Source organism: Zalophus californianus, chromosome X (genome assembly GCF_009762305.2).
Source record: "Zalophus californianus isolate mZalCal1 chromosome X, mZalCal1.pri.v2, whole genome shotgun sequence".
Classification (NCBI taxonomy): Eukaryota; Metazoa; Chordata; class Mammalia; order Carnivora; family Otariidae; genus Zalophus; species Zalophus californianus.
The window spans coordinates 110,892,539-110,915,272 of NC_045612.1; the positions used below are offsets into that span (position 1 = coordinate 110,892,539).

Here is a 22,734-nt window from a genome sequence, read left to right on the forward strand (position 1 = left end):
CAGAATGGCTACAATTAACAAGTCAGGAAATGACAGATGTTGGTGAGGATGCGGAGAAAGGGGAATCCTCCTACACTGTTGGTGGGAATGCAAGCTGGGGCAGCCACTCTGGAAAACAGTATGGAGGTTCCTCAAAAAGTTGAAAATAGAGCTACCGTACGATCCAGCAATTGCACTACTGGGTATTTACCCCGAAGATACAAATATAGTGATCTGAAGGGGTACATGCACCCCAATGTTTATAGCAACAATGTCCACAATAGCCAAACTATGGAAAGAGCCAAGATGTCCATCGACAGATGAATGGATAAAGAAGATGTGGTATATATATATACAATGGAATATTATGCAGCCATCAAAAAACATGAAATCTTGCCGTTTGCAACGACGTGGATGGAACTAGAGGGTATTATGCTAAGCGAAATAAGTCAATCAGAGAAAGACAAGTATCATATGATCTCACTGATAGGAGGAATTCTTAATCTCAGGAAACAAACCAAGGGTTGCTGGAGTGGTGGGGGGTGGGAGGGATGGGGTGACTGGGTGATAACACTGAGGAGGGTATGTGCTATGGTGAGCACTGTGAATTGTGTAAGACTGATGAATCACAGACCTGTACCTCTGAGGCAAATAATACATTATATGTTAAAAATAAAAAAAGATAGTAGGAAGGGAAAAACGAAGGGGGGGAATTGGAGGGGGAGACAAACCATGAGAGACTATGGAGTCTGAGAAACAAACAGGGTTTTAGAGGGGAGGGGGTTGGGGGGATGGGTTAGCCCGGTGATGGGTATTAAGGAGGGTACGTATTGAATGGAGCACTGAGTGTTATACACAAACAATCATGGAACACTACATCAAAAACTAATGATGTAATGTATGGTGATTAATGTAACATAAAATAAAATGTAAAAAAAATAAAAATAAAAAGCATGAATTAAAATTAGTTTATGCACTCATTTAAAAGTTATCCTCAGTAGTCACTCATGAAGTAAGAAAATTAGTAGTTAATACTGTTGTTTATTCTGTTGTATTATTGCCTAGGTTCATGTACTGTTTCTCCCACTTAATAACTGGGTGATATTGGGCAAGTTACTTAAAATCTCTAAGTCACTTTCCTCAGCTCTACCTTGGACATAATAATAATACCTTTACCATCAGATTATTTTAACAATTGTATAAAATATGTGAAATACTTAAAGTAATGCCTGACATATACTCAGCATGCAATATACATTTGTTAGTAATAAGAGTAGTAATAATAGTAGAAAATAGTGTTTATCACCTAAAAGTAATCTCAAAAATTGTGAATAAAGTGAAAGAATAAATTAATGTTAAAGAAAAATGGAGAAAAGGGGAGATCAGTGATTAGAATAATTACAAACATGGGATTTTATTGCAACTTAGTCCTTAAAATCCTAGTATCCTCTCCTGGGTACCACTTTTTTCTTACCAAATCAATCAGTCATTCTCCCTATAACCTTCTTCACAGCTCCCAAGTAGTGTCCCACTATAGAATACCAAAGCTACAGTCATGTTGCCTGAGTCCAGTTGTTAAAAAAAAAAAAAAAATTAAGATCAGCTTGTTGAAACCCCCTCCAAGCCTACAGCATTCACTTAACTATGGCACAGATGGCCCCAATTCACATTAGCCTCAGCAGATTAAGTGTCCCTGTCAAGTGAGAGACTGATGAACTCTGAAGGGCATGAGACTGCTGACATTTCTTTTATGTACATGATGTTTTAAATGGATTCTGGGTTATTTACTTATCTCACATCAGATAAATGTGTTCCTCCAGGGTGTGGGTACCATAGCCAGCCACCTCAGAAAGTACTGGGCCCCTAGTCTATACCAGCCCCAGATGCCCTGGGGCACAGAAAAAAACTGCAGTTTAAAAAACCAACTGAAATATAAAAAAGCCAGCTGTAGAATTCCACCAAATGGTAGGGGAGTTGCAGAAACTCTGTCTAGGTCAGAAGGGCTGATGAGCACCACAGTTTACATTTCCCCTCCACCCTCAATAGATCGGAAGGAAGCAGGATTTAAGTGCCCTAGCTGGCCTACCACCTCAGTGAGCCCTGGGTCCCTAGCCCACACCAACCCCAGCCATCCCACCAAGGTGGCCCTAGCATGGCATACACTAGGGCACCCTGGTGAGCACTTACTAGAGCTCCAGCCATCCTGCCAAAGTGACACAAGTGCAAAGCACTCCAGAACACTCCAGACCCATACCACTTCAGCTCCAGACAACTTCCCAGGACAACCTCTTCATGCAGTGCCATGGGTACCCCCAGCTTACATTCACCTCAGCTCCTGACATGCACCCACTTCAGTTTCATCTATCTTGCCATGGTGCCATCTATCCAGAGAGCATCAGGACTGCCCTAGCCCATGCCCACTTCAGCTCAGGCCATCCCACCAGGGTCCCCAGCACAGAGTGCCCAGGGGCCCCCAGCTCATGACAGCCACAGCTCCAGCAAGCCAGCCAAAGTCACCAGGCACACATAGTCTACAAAGGGGATGGCCATACACAAGATTATTTCTTCAAATTTATGAGATGTAGCTGTTCTGCCTAAATCATAGAAACAAAGACAGAAAGTCAAACAAAATGAGAAGACAGAGGAATATGCTCTGAATGAAAGAACAAGACAAAACCTCAGAAAAAGAACTAAATGAAACAAAGATAACCAATTTACCAGATAAAGAGTTCAAAGTAATGGGCATAAAGATGCTCACTGGACTGAAGAGAAGAGTGGATGAACTCAGTAAGAACTTCAGCAATGATACATAATATATAAAAAAGAACCAAAGTTGAAGAATACAATAAATGAAATGAAAAATATACTAGAGGGAATCAACAGATTAGAGGATGCATAAGAATTTATCAGTGATTTTGAAGACAAGGTAATATAAAGCACTCAAGCTTTAACAGCAAAAAGGAAAAAAAAAAGAATTTTAAGAAATGAGAACAGGAGGAGAGATTTCTTGAAAAACATCAAGTGAACAAACATTTGCATTACAGGGGTCCAAGAAAAGGGAGTGGGGAGAGAGGGAGAAAGAAAATGGCTGAAAACTTTCCTAACCTGGGGAAGGAAACAAAAATCCAGGTTCAGGAAGCATAGAGCATTCCAAAGAAGATGTACCCCAAGGAAGACAACACCATGACACATAATAATTAAAATGTCAAAGATTAAAGGTAAAGAGAATTTTAAAAGCAGCAAGAGGGAAAGAACTAGTTACATGCAAGGGAAATCCCATAAGGCTGTCAGCTGAATTTTTAGCAGAAACTTTGCAGGCTGGAAGAAAGTGGCATGATATATTTAAAGTACTGAAAGGAAAAAACCTACAACAAAGAATACTCTACTTGCCAAGCTTATCATTCAGAATTGAGGGAGAGATAGAGTTTCCTAGAGAAACAAAAGCTAAAAGAGTTCATCACCACTAAACCAGCCTTACAAGAAATGATAAAGGGACTTCTTTAAGAGGAAAAGACAAGGCCATAATTGGAAGAAAATTATGAAAGAAAAATATCTCATGAGTAAAAGCAAACATAAAGGTAGTAGAGCAAGCACTTATAAAGCTCATATGAAGGTTAAAAGGCCAAAGTAGTGAAATTATTTATATCTTAATTAATAGGACTCACAAAAAATAAAATAAAATAGGGTAACATATACATAAAATATGGAGGGCAGAAGTAAAAATGATGTTTTTTTAGAATGTGTTCAAACTTAAGTGCCCATCAATTAATATAGACTGCTATATAAATAATTAAGAAGTTATTTATAAATCTCATGGCAACCACAAACCAAAAACCTATAATAGATACACAAAAGAGAAAGAAAGCTAAGCCTAACACTACAGAAAGTCATTAATCACAAGGAAGGAGAGCAAGAGAAGGAAGGAACAGAGAACTATAAAAATAACCAGAAAACTAACAAAATGTCAATAAGCACATACCTATAAATAATGACTTAAAATGTAAATGGTATAAATGCTCCAATCGAAAGACATAGGGTGATGCAATGGATTTTTTTTAAAAAAGGACCCATTTATATGCTGCCCACAAGAGACTCACTTCAGACCTAAAGGCAGACTTAAAGTGTAGGGATGGAAAAATCTATTCCATGCTAATGGAAGTGAAAAAAAAAAGCTAGTGTCATAATTCTTTTTTTTTTAATTTTTTATTGTTATGTTAATCACCATATATTACATCATTAGTTTTTGGTGCAGTGTTCCATGATTCATTGTTTGTTCATAACACCCAGTGCTCCATGCAGAACGTGCCCTCCTCAATACCCATCACCAGGCTAACCCATCCCCCTACCCCCCTCCCCTCTAGAACCCTCAGTTTGTTTTTCAGAGTCCAACGTCTCTCATGGTTCGTCTCCCCCTCTGACATACTCCCCTTTTCTTCCTCTCCTGTTATCTTCTTCTTTTTCTTTTTTCTTAAAATATGTTGCGTTATTTGTTTCAGAAGTACAGAACTGTGATTCAACAGTCTTGCACAATTCACAGCGCTCACCGTAGCACATACCCTCCCCAATGTCTATCACCCAGGCACCCCATCCCTCCCACCCCCAACCACTCCAGTAACACTCAGTTTCTTTCCTGAGATTAAGAATTCCTCATATCAGTGAGGTCATGTGATACATGTCTTTCTCTGATTAGTGTCATAATTCTTATATCAGACAAAATAGACTTTAAAACAAAGACTGTAACAAGAGACCAAGAAGGGCATTACATAATGATAAAGGGATTGATCCAATAAGAAGCTATAACAATTTTAAATATCTGTGTGCCCAGCATTGGAGGACATAGATATAGAATGCAAATATTAATGGACATAAAGGGAGAAAATGACAATAATACAATAATAGATTTTCACACCCCACTGACATCAATGGGAAGATCATCCAGAGAGAAAATCAACAAGGTAACAGTATCTGAATGACACATTAGACCAAATGGACTTAACAGATATATATAGAACACTCCATCCAAAAAAAGCAATTGCACTACTGGGTATTTACTCCAAAGATAACAAATGTAGGGATCCGAAGGGGTACGTGCACCCAGATATTTATAGCAGCAGTGTCCACAATAGCCAAACTGTGGAAAGAGCCAAGATGTCCATCAACAGATGAATGGATAAAGAAGATGTGCTATATATACACAATGGAATATTGTGCAGCCATCAAAAGGAATGAGAGCTTGCCATTTGCAATGACGTGGATAGAACTTGAGGGTGTTACGCTGAGTGAAATAAGTCAATCAGAGAAAGACATGTATCATATGACCTCACTGATATGAGGAATTCTTAATCTAAGGAAGCAAACTGAGGGTTGCTGGAGTGGTTGGGTGTGGGAGGGATGGGGTGGCTGGGTGATAGACATTGGGGAGGGTACGTGCTATGGTGAGTGCTATGAATTGTGCAGGACTGCTGAATCGCAGATCTGTACCTCGGAAACAAATAATACAATATATGTTAAAAAGAAGAAGAAGATAGCAGGAGGGGAATAATGAAGGGGGGGAATTGGAGGGGGAGACGAACCATGAGAGACGACAGACTCTGAAAAACAAACTGAGGGTTCTAGAGGGGAGGGGGATGGGAGGATGGGTTAGCCTAGTGATGGGTATTAAAGAGGGCACGTTCTGCATGGAGCACTGGGTGTTATACGCAAACAATGAGTCATGAAAAACTACATCAAAAACTAATGCTGTAATGTATGGTGATTACATAACAATAAAAATATTAAGAAAAAAAAACAAGTGCATCTTGCTTGGGTTGTGGTCAATAATTTGGACTCTGTACATTCCCTCAACCACCCCTCAACAGAAGGACTAGGAGGAAGAACCCCCAAAATAGGAAACACTCAGAGACTGTGACTTCTGCCACAGATTTACCAGTGGATTCAGATATAACCAAGATGTTGGAAATGGACTTCAGGGTAACGGTTATGAAGACCATAGCTAGAATGGAGAAATCGATTAATGGCAACATAGAAGCTCTAAAGGGCAGAAATGAAAGCTGAACTGGCAGAACTTAAAAATGCTATCAACGAGATCTAATCTAATCTAGATAATCTAACAGCTAGGGTAAGCAAGGCAGAAGAATGAATTAGTGATTTAGAAGACCAATTGATAAAAAAGAAGGATAAAGAGGAGGCCAGGGAGAAACAACTCAAAATCCATGAAAACAGAAACAGAGAAATAAGTGACACCATGAAACATTCGAATGACAGAATTATTGGGATCCCTGAGGGGGAGGAGAGAGAGGACTAGAAGATATATTTGAGCAAATTGTAGCTGAGAACTTCCCTAATCTGGGAAATGAAACCAACATTCATGTCATAGAGGCAGAGAGGACCCCTCCCAAGATCAAGGAAAACGGGCCAACGCCCCAGCATGTAATAGTAAAACTCGCAAATCTTAGAACCAAGGAAACCATCTTAAGGGCAGTTAGGGGGAAGAGATTCCTTATGTACAGAGGGAGGAACATCAGGATAACGTCAGACCAATCCACAAAGACTTGGCAAGCCAGAAAGGCCTGGCAAAACATATTCAGGGTACTAAATGAGAAGAATATGCAGCCAAGAATACTTTATCCAGCAAGGCTGTCATTCAGAATGGATGATGGAGAGATAAAGAGCCTTCAAGAGCAGCAGAAACTAAAAGAATATGTGACCACTAAGCAGGCCCTGCAAGAAATATTAAGGGGGGTTCTATAAAAGGAGAAAGACCCCAAGAGTGATATACAACAGAAATTTACAGGGACAATCTATAGAAACAAGGACTTCACAGACAATATGATGACAATAAATTCATATCTTTCAATAATCACTCTCAATGTGAATGGCCTAAATGCTCCCATAAAACGGCACAGGATTGCAGATTGGATAAAAAGACAGGACCCATCCATATGCTGTCTACAAGAGACCCATTTTGAACCTAAAGATACATCCAGACTGAAAGTGAAGGGATGGAGATCCATCTTCCATGCCAACAGACCCCAAAAGAAAGCTGGGGTAGCAATTCTTATATCAGACATACTAGATTTTAAGCTAAAGACTGTAGTTAGAGGCACAGAAGGAGTGTGTGTATCATATGTATCATTCTTATGGGTCTATCCAACAAAAAGACCTAACAATTGAAAATATCTACGCCCCCAACATGGGAGCAGCCAGCTACATAAGCCAACTGTTAACCAAAACAAAGAGTCATATTGATAACAATACGTTAAGTGTAGGAGACTTCAGTACTCCACTCTCAGCAGTAGACAGATCATCTAAGCAGAAAACAAAGAAACAAGAGCTTTGAATGACACACTGGACCAGATGGACCTCATAGATATATACAGAACATTCCATCCTAAAACAACAGAATACTCATTCTTCTCGAGTGCACACAGAACTTTCTTCAGAATAGACCACATACTGGGTCACAAATCAGGTCTCAACCGATACCAAAAGATTGAGATTATTCCCTGCATATTCTCAGACCACAATGCTTTAAAACTGGAACTCAATCACAAGAAAAAAATTTGGCAGAAATTCAAACACTTGGAAGCTAAAGACCACTCTACTCAAGAATGTTTGGGTCAACCAGGAAATCAAAGGAGAACTTAAACAATTCATGGAAACCAATGAGAATGAAAACACATCGGTCCAAAACCTATGGGATACTGCAAAGGCGGTCCTAAGGGGGAAATACGTAGCCATTCAAGCCTCACTCAAAAAAATAGAAAAATCCCGAATTCACCAACTAACTCTACCCCTTAAAGAACTAGAGAAAAAGCAACAAATGAGGCCTAAGTCACACATTAGAAGAGAAATAATTAAGTTTAGAGCAGAGATCAATGAATTAGAAACCAGAAACACAGATCAGATCGACAAACTAGAAGCTGGTTGTTTGAATTGAATTAATAAGATCGATAAACCACCGGCCAGACTTATCCGAAAGAAAAGAGAAAGGACCCAAATTAAGAAAATTATGAATGAAAGGAGAGAGATCACGACTAACACCAAGGAAATAGAAACAATTCTTAGGAATTATTATCAACAACTATATGCCAATAAATTAAGCAACCTGGAAGAAATGGATGCCTTCCTGGAAACCTATAAACTCCCAAGACTGAAACAGGAAGAAATTAACGACCTAAATAGGCCAACAACCAGTAACGAGATTGAAGCAGTAATCAAAAACCTCCCAAAAAACAGGAGTCCAGGGCCTGCTGGATTCCCTGAGGAATTCTACCAAACATTCAAAGAAGAAATAATACCTATTCTCCTGAAGCTATTTCAAAAAATAGAAACAGAAGAAAGCTTCCAGACTCATTCTATGAGGCCAGCATTACCTTAATCCCCAAACCAGACAAAGACCCCATCAAAAAGGAGAATTTCAGACTGATATCCCTGATGAATATGGATTCCAAAATTCTCAACAAAATCCTAGCTAATAGGATCCAACAATACATTAAAAGGATCATCCACCATGACCAAGTGGGATTTATCCCCAGGATGCAAGAGTGGTTCAACATTCACAAATCAATCAATGTGACAGAACACATTAATAAGGGGAGAGAGAAGAACATGTCAAAGATGCCCACTCTCACCACTATTGTTCAACATAGTACTAGAAGTCCTAGCAACAACAACCAGACAACAAAAAGAAATAAAAGGTATTCAAATTGGCAAAGAAGAAGTCAAACTCTCTCTCTTCACAGATGACAGGATACTTCATGTGGAAAATGCAAAAGACTCCACCCCCAAATTACTAAAACTCATACAGCAATTCAGTAATGTGGCAGGATACAAAATCAATGCATAGAAATCAGTTGCTTTCCTATACACTAACAATGGAACTGTAGAAAGAGAAATTAGAGAAACGGTTCCATTTACAATAGCACCAAAAACCATAAGATACCTCGGAATAAACCTAACCAAAGAGGTAAAGGATCTATACTCTAGGAACTACAGAACACTCATGAAAGAAATTGAAGACGACACAAAAAGATGGAAACATTCCATGCTCATGGATCAGAAGAATAAACATTTTTAAAATGTCTATGCTACCCAGAGCAATCTATACCTTCAATGCCATCCCGATCAAAATTCCAATGACATTTTTCAAAGTGCTGGAACAAACAATCCTAAAATTTGTATGGAATCAGAAAAGACCCCAAATCGCCAAGGAAATGTTGAAAAAGGAAAACAAAGCTGGGGGCATCACGTTGCCCGATTTCAAGCTCTATTACAAAGCTGTGATCACCAAGACAGCATGGTACTGGCACAAAAACAGATATATAGACCAATGGAACAAAACAGAGCCTAGATATGGACCCTCACCTCTGTGGTCAAATAATCTTCAACAAAGCAGGAAAAAATATGCAATGGAGAAAAGACAGTCTTTTCAATAAATGGTGCTGGGAAAATTGGACAGCTATACACAGAAGATAGAAACTCAACCATTCTCTAACACCACACACAAAGATAAACTCAAAATGGATGAAAGGTCTCAAAATCCTAGACAAGAACATAGGCAGTGACCGCTCTTTGACATTGGCCATAGCAACTTCTTTCAAAATACATCTCCAAAGGCTAGTGAAACAAAAGCAAAAATGAACTTTTGAGACTTCATCAAGATAAAAAGCTTCCGCACAGCAAAGGAAACAGTCAACAACACAAAGAGGCAACCCGCAGAATGGGAGAAGATATTTGCAAATGACATTACAAAGGGCCGATATCCAAGATCTATAAAGAACTTCTCAAACTCAACACCCAAAACAACCAAATAATCAAGTCAAAAAATGGGCAAAAGACATGAACAGACACTTCTCCAAAGAAGACATACAAATGGCTAACAGACCCATGAAAAAATGTTCATCATCATTAGGCATCAGTGAAATTCAAATCAAAACCACATTGAGATACCACATTACACCAGTTAGAATGGCAAAAATTGACAAGGCACAACAAATTGACAAAGAAACAACAAATGTTGGAGAGGTTGTGGAGAAAGGAGAACCCTCTTACACTGTTAGTGGGAATGCAAGTTGGTACAGCCACTTTGGAAAACAGTGTGGAGGTTCCTCAAAAAATTAAAACTAGAGCTACCCTATGACCCAGCCATTGCACTACTGGGTATTTATCCCAAAGACACAGATGTAGTGAGAAGAAGGGCCATATGCACCCCAGTGTTCATAGCAGCAATGTCCACAATAGCCAACCTGTGGAAAGAGCTGAGATGCCCTTCAACAGATGAATGGAAAAGAAGATGTGGTCCATATATACAATGGAATATTACTCAGCCATCAGAAAGGATGAATACCCAACTTTTATGTCAACATGGGTGGGACTGGAGGAGATTATGCTCAGTGAAGTAAGTCAAGCAGAGAAAGTCAATTATCATATGGTTTCACTTATTTGTGGAACATAAGGAAGAGCATGGAGGACATTAGGAGAAGGAAGGGAAAAAAGGAAGGGGGTGATATCAGAGGGGGAGACAAACCATGAGAGACTGGACTTCGAGAAACAAACTGAGGGTTTTAGAGGGGAGGGGGGTGGGGGGATGGGTTAGCCTGGTGATGGGTATTAAGGAGGGCACATACTGCATGGAGCACTGGATATTATATGAAAGCAATGAATCATGGATCACTACATCAAAAACTAATGATGTACTGTATGGTGACTAACAAAATAAAGAAATGAAAGACGAGAAGTAATACTTTATACCACAGAAATACAAAGGATTATAAGATACTACTATGAAAAATTATATGCCAAAAAATTAGACAACCTAGAAGACATGAATAAATTCTAGAAACATACAGTCTTCCAGAACTGAATCAGGAAGACAAAGAAAATCTGAACAGACCAATTACTAGTAATGAAATTGGAATCAATAACCAAAAAACTTTCAGTACACAATGTCCATAACCGGAGGGATTCAGAGGTGAATTCTACCAAACATTTAAAGAGGAGTTAGGTCAGAATGGCTAAAGTTAACAAGTCAGGAAATGACAGATGTTGGCGGGGATGTGGAGAAAGGGGAACCCTCCTACACTGTTGGTGGGAATGCAAGCTCGTGCAGGCACTCTGGAAAACAGTATGGAGGTTCCTCAAAAAGTTGAAAATAGAGCTACCATATGACCCAGGAATTGCACTACTGGGTGTTTACCCCAAAGATACAAATGTCGGGATCCAAAGGGGTATGTGCACCCTGATGTTTATAGCAGCAATGTCCACAATAGCCAAACTATGGAAAGAGCCAAGATGTCCATCAACAGATGAATGGATAAAGAAGATGTGGTATATATATACAATGGGATATCATGCACCCATCAAAAGGAATGAAATCTTGCCATTTGCAATGACGTGGATGGAACTGGAGGGTGTTATGCTGAGCGAAATAAGTCAATCAGAGAAAGACGTGTATCATATGACCTCACTGATATGAGGAATTCTTAATCTCAGGAAACAAACTGAGGGTTGCTGGAGTGGTGGGGGGTGGGAGGGATGGGGTGGCTGGGTGACAGACATTGGGGAGGGTATGTGCTAAGGTGAGCACTGTGAATTGTGTAAGACTGTTGAATCACAGACCTGTACCTCTGAGAAATGAAGCACGGGAAACTGAAGAGGGAGACAAATCATGTGAAACTATGGACTCTGAGAAACAAACTGAGGGTTCTAGAGGGGAGGGTGGTGAGGGGATGGGTTAGCCTGGTGATGGGTATTAAAAAGGGCACATTCTGCATGGAGCACTGGGTGTTATGAACAAACAATGAATCATGGAACACTACATCAAAAACTAATGATGTAATGTATGGTGATTAACATAACATAAAAAAAAGACTTTTTCCACACACTTGCTATCAGAGTATAATATCAAGCTTTTAAATCCTTGCCAGTCTGAAATAAAAAATAAATAAATAAATAAAGAGGAGTTAGTACCTATTCTCCTCAAACTATTCAAAAAAATAGAAAAAGGAGTTAATCTTCCAAATACATTCTACAAGGTCACCCTTACCCTGATAGCAAAACCAGACAAAGGCACTACAAAGAAAACTACAAATCAATATCCTTGATGAACATAGATGCAAAAATCCTTCAACAAGATATTAGCAAACAGCATTCAACAATGCAAAAGGATCATTCACTATGATCAAATGGGATTTATTTCAGGTATGCAAGCATTGTTCAATATCTACATATCTATGAATATAATATACATTAGTAAAATAAGTGATAAAAATCATATCTCAATAGATGCAGAAAAAGCATTTGACAAAATTCAACATCCATTCACAATTAAAAAAAAAAAAAACTCTAAACAAAGTAGGCTTAGGAGGAACATACCTCAACATAATAGAAACCATCTATGAAAAACCCACAGCTACCATCGTACTCAATGGTGTAAACCTGAGAGCTTTTCCCTAAGATCCGGAATAAGACAAGGATGTACACTGTCACCAGTTTTATTCAACGTAGTACTGTAAGTCCTACCCACGGCAATTTGGTCCCAAAAAAGAAGCAAAAGCATGAAGTTTGGTTAGGAAAAAATAAAACTTTCACTATTTACAGATGACATGATAGTATACATAGAAAACCCTAAAGATTCCACCAGAAAACTATTAGAGGTAATAAATGAATTCAGTAAGTTGCAGGATACAAAATTAATATACAGAAATCTGTTACATTTCTATACACTAATAATGAAGAAGCAGAAAGGAAATTAAGAAAACAATCCCATTTACCATTGCACCAAAAAGAATAGAATACCTAGGAATAAACTTAACCAAGGAGGTGAAAAACCTGTATTCTGAAAACTATAAAACAGTGATAAAACAAATTGAATATGACACAAATGGAAAGACATTTCATGCTCATGGATTAGAAAAACCAATATTGTCAAAATAACCATACTACCCAAAGCAATCTACAGATTCAATGCAATCTCTAGTAAAATACTAGTAGCATTTTTCACAGAACTAGAATAATCTCCCAAATTTGTAAGGAACCACCTAAGTCCCTGAATCACCAAAGTAATCTTGAGAAAGTAGAACAAAGCTGGAGGTATTGCAAACCTGGATTTCAAATTATACTACAAAGCTATAATAATCCAATCGGTAGGGTACTAGCACAAAAATAGACACATAGATCAATAGAATAGAATAGAGAGCCCAGAAAAAAAGCCCTGCTTACATGGTCAATTAATCCACAACAAAGGAGGCAAGAATATACAATTGGGGAAAGGATGGTCTCTTCAACAAATGTTGTTGGGAAAACTGGACCACTTTCTCGCACCATACACAAAAATAAACTCAATGGTTAAAGACCTAAATGTGAGACGAGAAACCATAAAACTCCTGAAAGAAAACAATGGCAGTCATCTCTTTGACATCAGCTTTAGCAATATTTTTCTAGGTACGTCTCCTCAAGAAGTAAAACAAAAGCAAAATTAAACTTTTAGGAGTACATTAAAATAAAAAGCTTTGCACAGCAAAGGAAACCACTGACAAAATGAAAAGACAACCTACTGAATGAGAGAAGGTATTTGCAACTGGGATATATCTGATTAGGGGTTAATATCCAAAATATATAAAGAACTCATACAACTCAACACAAAAACCCAAATAATCCAATTAAAACATGGGCAGAGGACCTAAATAAGACTTTGTTTCCAAAGATGACTCACAGACACACGAAAAGATGCTCAACATCTCTAATCATCAGGGAAGGGAAATGCATATCAAAACCACAATGAACTATACCTCATACCTGTCAGAGTGGTTAGAATCAAAAGCCAAGAAATAACAAGCATTGGTGAGGATGTGGAGAAAAATGAACACTCACACACTCTTGGTGGGAATGTAAACTGGTGCGGTCACTGTGAAAAGCAGTATGGAGGTTCCTCAAAATATTAAAAATAGAAATACTGTATATCCAGTAATTCCACTACTGGGTATTTAGCCAAAGAAAATGAAAACACTAATTCAAAAAGATATATGCACTCCTATGATTACTACAGGATTATTTTCAATAGCCAAGATATAGAAGCAACCCAAGTGTCCATCGAGAGATGAATAGATAAAGAAGATGTGGTATATATGTACAATGGAATATTATGCAGCCTTAAAAAAAAGATTGAGATCTTGCCATTTGTGACAGCACAGATGGACCTAGGCAGTATTATGCTAAGTTAAATAAGCAAGACAGAAAAAGACAAATTCCATATGATTTCACTTATATGCAAAATCTAAAAAAAACAAAACAAACAGAGCCATAAATACAGAGAACTGGCAGTTGCCAGATGGGAGGGAGTGGGGGATGAGCAAAATGGGTAAAGGGGAGTGGGGGGTACACGCTACCAGTGATGGAATGAGTAAGTCACAGAATGAAAAGTACCAAATAGGCTACATAGTCAGTGATATTATAAGAGCATTGTATGGTAACAGATGGTGGCTACACTTGTGGTGAGCATAGTATCATATACAGACGTGTTCAATCACTATGTTGTACACCTGAAACTAATGTAACAGTGTGTGTCAACTACACTTCAATAAGAAAAATATATGCTGCCTCCATTCTAAATCCTGATGGGTAGAAGGAAATGCATGAGGGAAAACTTTTCATCCCTAACCAAGAAACAAGAAGAAAATATCCAGGCCTTTATCTAACGGTAGTGAATCTGCTGCTTTGACTCACTTTGGTGATTGGTGAAAATACTGAAAAAGCAAGTAACAACTAACTGTCCCTTAGCAGATAGGTGAAAAAGCACTAAAAAATTCTAGGGCATCTTCTTTGTCAACAGGTATAGGAGAAACTAGGCATGTAGGGAAAATAGTTGGAGATAATACTCCTACTTGGAACTTTGAGATTTTGCACATGAATAATTCCTAACATGAGGATTTTTTGACATCCGTGTCAAAATGGCATATAATGTCTCCTTCACTAGAATACATAACCTTGACAAATAGAGAGCATTTCATTGTACTGAAATCGCTTTCCCTAGAAGTAGGAAAAAGAGATTCAACCAAGTATGCCTATCTTTTCAAAGGCATAGCCGATGATAGACAAATTCAAATTTGAACTCAGAATGCCCTGGGTACATGCACTGAGCCTGAGCTTGTGGTTTGCTTATTGGACTTTGGCCTGCCGGACTTTTGTTGGCTTCCTTCTCATTGTGTTTCTATTCCCACCTGGAACCTCTATTTGACCTATTAATCACTGTTGATTATGTCCTCCCATATCTATTTTCCAAATAACACTGACAACGTAATATGTAGTGGAGCTTCTATGTTGTAATTACTTTGCTCAGTGAAATAGAGTAAGGTTTATTGGAGCCTGCTTTTCCTCTGAACTATCCAAAAAACAGTCTGGTAGCCACTTTTAAGCACCAAGTTCCTCAGCATTTCCAATGGTTGCCATGGCCACAGGTGGAAAAAAGTTAGAAAATCTTATACCATTCCAATGTTATAATTTCTAGCATATACACTCTTTCCCCAAAGAAGCACATCATCATCATTTATATGGTATGAAAACACAGGGCTGAATTCCTATGCTAGTTTAGGAAAATCGTTTAAACAGTTACACTGCTAAATAGCAATGAGAATAAGCAAATTACAGCACCCCACATATCGTATGTGACTCTCAGTGAGGGAAAGAAGCCAGATCCCAAACAGTATAGTATGAGTCCATTTATTTAAAGTTTAAATACAAGTAATATAACTGTATGGTGTTAGAAGTTTGCACAGTGGTTGCCCTTATAGGGGGAGAGGTGAGTGAATTCAATAGGGAATAAAGAGAGCTTTGGAGAAGCTTATTAATCTGTTTCTTGATCTGGGTTCCGAATACATGTGGTTCACTTGGTGACAATTTATTGAGTTCCACGTTTATTATTTGTGTACTTTTTTGCATGTATGTTAACACTGCAATAAAAATTTACTACCATAGTAAAATTCATGGCAGGAAATGTGAAAATTATTCACCGATACTAAAAATAATTTGATGCTATTATATTCAAAAATTAATATATTAATAACTCTTAGATAAATATAAAAATGTTTTTCAATGATTAAATGGTAAGGCATCACTCAAAAGAAATAATAGGAAAAAGAGTAGGCAATAATAAAGTGAGGACCAAAGTTTAGAAATAGAATCTGTTTTAGGGCTGAGGAACATAAATCCCATGCCCAAATTTAGGAAGAAGAATGATTCCAAACTATATAGAATTGTACTGGATAACAACCACGTCATTGTAGAGATGAAGAAACCGAGAGAAAAGCCCACTTGCTCAAGTACACCCAGCTGCTCGGCAGCAATGTGGAAACTATAACCCAAGCCGCCTCAGGCCTCCTCCTTCCTTGTAGAGATAAGAACAACAGTTGGGCTACACAGTGCAGTGTGATTTTTCAACAAAATAACAGGTCTGATGACATGTAAGTTTAGGGTGCAGGTGGATGGCTGCTGTGTGACTTGGCAGATTCCAGTGCTCCAGCCTCTGGGAATGTTCCAGGAGTAACTTCCGCAAGGTTGCAATGAGTCATGAGAAGGCTTGGGAAGGCAACTTCAGCTCTTGCTGAGACCTCAGCGGAAGAATCTGTATCAACTAAATAGGAATAGCAACTCAGAGCATTTGCAAAGACCAGATCCCAAGGATGAGCTGGCCTCATTTTAAGTGGCCTGAGAAATCTCCTGATCACTGGCTAGAGTTGAATGCAAAGAATAATTTCAATGATTAAATATCGGGGGCAGACTTTGTACATGTCTGTGAATACTCTCTGCCTCTGAATAGGCCAAAGCTCCTTCTCAAAAGTCCCCCTTGGTAGAATAATCTTGCAGGAAAAGGGAATGAAATAAATACAAGAAGCCATTTTCATTTCTTCTGTTCCCTAAGCAATGACTGACACTAGGCAATTCAAACAGATGAGGTTGTATGGGGAGAAGTGTTAGCAATGAGACTAAGTCATATGGGCAGAGGGATTAATTTAAAAGGCAGAGTCAACAGAGATGGGGTGACAAATGGGAACAAAGCAAAATTAGAACATCCAACTCAATGGAAAAAAAAAATGCCTCCAGTCAATCGAGGGAAAGGTGCACTGCTTCTAAAATTTTCTTTTTGTTTTCACCAAGTAGCAGGGAACTGTTGAATCACTTGACCAAAAGTAGGAACTTAGAACAGCCATGAAATGGTAATGGCAGAGAAGAAAATTATGGCAATGACTATGAAATGACTCAGAGAAGGAAATGCCTCCATTAACATCTGTTTCTCAAGATTTTCTTAAGACAAGAATTTCAGACGCATTCATCATGCATTTCACAGGTTCTATCAGGCTTTACAACACATGGAACAATCCCAGGCCCTACAAAGAACAGTGTTTCTCAAGTCTCCCCCCTGACAACCTACATGTGCTGTGAATGCCGGACCGAGCATGATGGCTGCCTGCCAGTTCCCTGCTAGGGAACTAACGGCTGCAACTAAGCACATCTTTGAAAACTTCAGAGTGCTCAAGCCATTGGTTTGGGGATCACTTCCTTTGAAGTCTTGTCACAGTTCAAGGCCCATGGAGATTAAGAGCCCATTTAAGGCAACAGCCATGAAAGTTGAATACCATGCATTTCTAATCACAGTACTTGGTGATGAATGCACAAAATGGTTGTGTGTTGTTGGTCTTTGGGCAGAACCTCTCAAGGTTGGGAAATCAGGGTGGGAGAAGGATGTGTAGCTCTGTCTCCCAACCTGGGGTTCTTGGGGGAGTTGGCCAAGTGCCAGGGGAGGTAACAGCCTGGAACTATTAGTTTTCTATATAAATCATGGAAATCCCGGAAGTCCTGCAAGTAGGTACAGGATTCATTACACAGGATCATAAGCCTTTGATAAGTTTCAGGGTGGGTGCTCTCTAAAAATGTCCTAGCCAAATCAATGCCCAGGTGCCTAATCCTTTCTCCAGGTCATCCTCCGCACCCCATCTCAGCGCATTTCCTGAGGTGTTAAGGTACAGAGAATGTAGTTTCTACCGCTCAGTTATCAGTGGAGCAGCCTCCCAAAGAGTGGGAAGAAGCTAAGACAGCAAGTTATCATGATCCTATAAATTCTGTAACCTAAACACTTACATATAAACTTTGTATCTCATAACTCTCTGGCAAAACTCTACAGCAATGACATATATATGTGTTTATCTATACACATGTATGTATGGTGTAGTTCATTTAGCTAGACTGTTGTGATCTCAACACTGCAAAATACTGACTAAAATACGCAGTGTGGGGCTTCTTCCAAAAGTCACCTCTCTGACAGATATCCCCTCTATACAAAATTAAAAGCAATAAACACACCACCTGGAAGTCATACCTCATTCTTCCCTTATCATTGTGGCCTTATTCCAAGACATGATCTCATCTGGCCAGTCTCCCAGCCTTCTGTCCATCCACTGTGGGGTTGCATCACTCTAGGAATGCGCCTTTTGTGTGCTTTTGGCTTTCACTGTGAGTCCTTTCTCAAGGCTGCCAGCCTCTTGTGTTTCTCCAAAGCCTTCCCCAATAATATCAATATTGAGGTTAAACAGACAAGCGAAGGGATAACTGAAGATGAGAGCCTAGTGTCAAGATATTTAATTGCTGAGACCTATATCAATATGGCCAAATGGAGCCAGATACCAAAATTCAATTTGTATACATTTACATAGCTGGGCCACCTGGCAAGGATCTGTAAATATTAGTTCCATCACTTACATGTCAGTAAGACGGCTCTGGGGAAACTGTACCCACCAAATTCTTAGAATCCTGTACTTAGATTTTCCAATTCCAAAAAGACATAGTACATACTGTTTAAGACACTATACATGAGTGTTTTGTTTTCCTCTCCCTCATCATTTGTAAGATTCACATAAAAGACTCTCTCCACACTGACTCACCCAGAGAAGTGCTTTCTTTCTAACCCAGTTCCCTCTTAATCATCAGACATTCTTGATTCTTCCTTCACAGGCATCTCCAACCCCAACCACAACTCAGTCCCTCAATTGTTGCGCTGTGAAATTTCAACAAGGCCTTTTGAAAAACCTAGGGGACAAGGGTCCAGTTGTATGACGTGGGTAAACCACAACCTCTGAAAGCCCTACAATTTTCTAATCTGTTAAGGATGAATGTAGAGTAAATTATCATCAAGTTTCCTTCAAGTTCTAAAAAGAATCCAAATATGCCGGAAGAAAGGAGGGAGAAACAAATTCAGAGAGATAAGTAGCTTCTCTGTTTTTGGAGCTATTAACCCTTTCCACTCTCTCTGAGCTTGTCTCTGTCATCAAAAGCCCAGAGCCTTCCTATTTCTCTAACAAAACATACTATCAAGAAAGAATTTAGTGTCAGTTATTGGCCTACACTATACATTTCTTGAGATCAGAGACAGTCTTTGTGTTCTTAATGTCTAGAACCTAGCTCTAATCCTCCATTATTCTTAAACTAGTGAATGTGATGCCTCTTCCAGGTATCCTTTTAAATTAAAGCCTTATCTCTATAAATAGAATGAAAGATTTCATCTCCTAATAAAGAAATTGCAAGAGAAGTGGGGGATAGAGGATATTTTTCACAGAGCATCCTTCCAGTATTGCTGAAAATTGGTTCTTTATTTTGGGGGGCGGGGTTGCCTAACCATGAAGCAGGTTAGAAGGCTGGAAATAGATCTAGGGAAAAGAACCCAGGGGAGAATGTGAGGGCTATCCCTACTTGTAACAGTGAGGATCCTGGCAGGAAAAAGGCCCACTCAAATAGGGGTGAGTTTAACAAGGATTATTTAAGGGCATCTAACATGGATAATCCAGTACTCTGAATATAGCACAGCAGGGATCCATTACCACTCTAAAACCTGAAAAGGCAAGGGCACTGGTGACCTAATTGGTTGTAGTCTTCTGCAAAGGAAGCCAACCCACAATGACTGGGCAGGGAGGGAGCTGGGGGAATAAAGACCCTGATCTTATTCTCCCCCTGCCCACCTCACTCTTACTGGGGCAAGCAAGTAGAAGCCAAAGGGCAAGGGAACCCATAGAGGCAATCCATAAAAGTTATCCTGCTGGGACAGAGCAGGTTGGAAAAAGGACAGAAAGTAGACCTGGAATGGCAAATGGAACGGATCCAGCCCACTACTCAAACAGCTTGCTGACAAGTGTGACGACTTCCATGCAAGCAACAGCAGGAAAAGCTCAGTTCTGAACCCATTTCACAAAGACTTACATTCATCTCTGGTCTCCACAGGTCTGCCCCTGTGAAAACAAGAGCAAGAGTTCCCACGCCTAGGACACAGTAATCAGAGTTTAACATTTCTTTGGAAGCCGCAGAGAAGCACCTCTACTGTGTATAAGCTTTGCCTGAGGTATGGGAGACTACTTTGAAGCCTTGGTATATGCTCAGAGTAAGGAAGTCTCTCCACTCCAAAACTGAGCTGTGTAGGTGTCTGATGTAGTGGTCTTGCCCACAGCCCAGTCACATCTCAGCCCACCTGAAAGGTTCCAAGCTCTTTACAATGACCAAATCTGCTGGGTTTCAGGTCTATAGCTTCCCTTCTGTGCAGACAAAAGAACTTGATTGTCTTCTCAGATTGGATTCATCTTTTGAAGAGGAAGCATTCTGGTAGAGAACAATAACTTCCTGTAGTTTCTAGCAAGTGCCAGTTACTTGAAAGAGTGTTTCCCGCCCCGCCCCCCCAGAGGGCTTTGTGGAGATACACAAATGAGAAAGATCAGTTGGAGCCACAAAAGTGGACTCTCTCTTTTTCTCCTTTTTATCTTATTTTACTTTGACCATAAAACATGAATCAGACTGTACAAATTAAAGTCCCATCTTAGCTTTAATGAAGTCCAATTCCAGGGCTGCTGAAATACTTGACAGCAATGTGTGCTTGTTTACTCTTCACTGAAATGGATGCGCCACCAGAATTTATGGGAAAATAACACTTTTAAGGAGCTAATGGAATATTTTTTTAAATCCCTTTGAAAAATAAACCAGAATAGTAACAGATTTATATTAGTAAAAAGCCTCAATAGTACCTTTTTCTGTATATAGTCCTTCTTGCTTAGGAACAAACTGTCAAAAGACTGTAGGTTTCAAAAGAAGGATGGGTTTAAGACAAGCCAGAATAATGTCAAATTTCATGGAGTCCAGATGGTTCTGTCAGACTTGTCTTTGGCTGGTTGGCTTGTGGTGGGTTTTTTTTTTTTTTTCCCCCCTGGGAGCTAAATAGACACGAGTGATACAAGTGTAGCAAGAAACGTCACAAAGGCATGTGAACCACTGCCATAAATGTGGTTCAGAATGTGTGCCCACCCTGAGTTCCCCTTCTTTAACAATCCTCTTCCTCCTAACAGGCAAGACTGAAGCCATATCAGTGCGCTATGCTCTCACCCCTCACTCACCCCAGCTGACTGGACAAAAAGTGGACTTTGACTCAAGAAAACCAATACAAAGTCTAGATTGGCAGGAAAAAAAAAATGTCTTTCACCATTTGTTACTGGGACATAGAAAGGTCAGGACAACTAAGTGTAGGCAGTCATTTTGTAAGCTGATGTAAACTTGACTGAAGGCCACCATTTAGAGACAGCTATGACATGCCATTAAAAAAAAAAAAAAAAAACAGAGCAGAAGAATCAGCAGCCTGAAGAGTAGGAGAAGTATGAAGCCAATGACGGAGATTAGCAGAGATAAAAGACTATGGTGTCCCGAAGAGAGAAGTGAGCACAGATGGGAAGGGTCTGCCTTGACTTATGCTGACTTCCGAGGTCCTGTTTCCAGTCTCTGGTGAGGTGTGAATTCATGTATTGCCCTTAGACTCTTAGGTACACCCTTGTATCCCTCCAGGGAATGTCCCCTTTTAGCTTAACCCACTTTGGATTTTACCATCACAATCATCTATGGACATAATGAACTCTGGAAAATCTGAATCCGGCCCCTCAGGGCTCTCGCTCCCCCAGAAGCAACAGCAGACCAAGATGGAGTTCATCAAAGGGAATCTTTCTGCAGGCTCAGAGGAAAGAAGAGGATTGGCAGCCACTCAGCAGAAGATGGAGTTATGTGAGGCAGCTCTTAATACCCTGGCACTGGCGGGTCTGGGAGGCGAACAGGTCAGGGCAGGGCTTCTTCAAGGGACTTGCTCCATGAGCCTGTTCTTTGTCAACACTTCACACTGAGCAGAACACCAGGAGGTCTGTTTACATTTTGCTGTCACCTGTTGTGCTGCCTATTTTAATGCGTCAGCCTGACATTCATTTTAACCACACCAAGCTCATGACGGTGTACCAACCCTCTCAGATTTGCGCTTAATTCAGCAAGGATAAAAACAGTAAAGTTAATTTTTAAAAGCAGTGCCTTATAAAATATGTAACATGTTCTGCAAAATGACACCGTGTACTTTCATTTTTCAAAGGCCTGCCTTGTTGATTGTTCGCTTAATGTCTCCAGGGAATGACTAAGTTTTGGGTTCTGGGCCATAGAGGCTTTTACATATTCTACGTTCGTCAGCTCTACAGCAGGCCTGTGAGTTCGGCAGGGCAGGCCCTAGTAAATTCACTGTAAATGGAAAAAATGAGGCTCCGAAGACAAATGGCAGCTACCCAAGGTTTTATAGCTACTATATGAATAAGTCAGGACGCAGATTCACAAGTTCTAACTCGGAAGCCTATATTCCTTCCCCCCCCAGAGGAAGTGTAGAATTGTGCAGAACGTCTGCAGTGCAGTCTTTACTGTGGGAACTTA

The 22,734-nt window shown here is 39.6% G+C and overlaps 1 long non-coding RNA gene across 1 annotated transcript in view; it reads right to left on the reverse strand.

Annotated features, from left to right (window-relative positions):
- Positions 1-21,173, reverse strand: part of LOC113931303 — a 29,475-nt gene extending 8,302 nt beyond the window's left edge. Inside the window, exons 1-2 of the long non-coding RNA XR_003522716.1 lie at positions 21,033-21,173; positions 20,486-20,613 (exon numbers count right to left, since the gene is read on the reverse strand). This is a non-coding gene — a long non-coding RNA (uncharacterized LOC113931303). The remainder of the gene's footprint in view (positions 1-20,485; positions 20,614-21,032) is intronic.
- Positions 21,174-22,734: the final 1,561 nt, after the last annotated feature.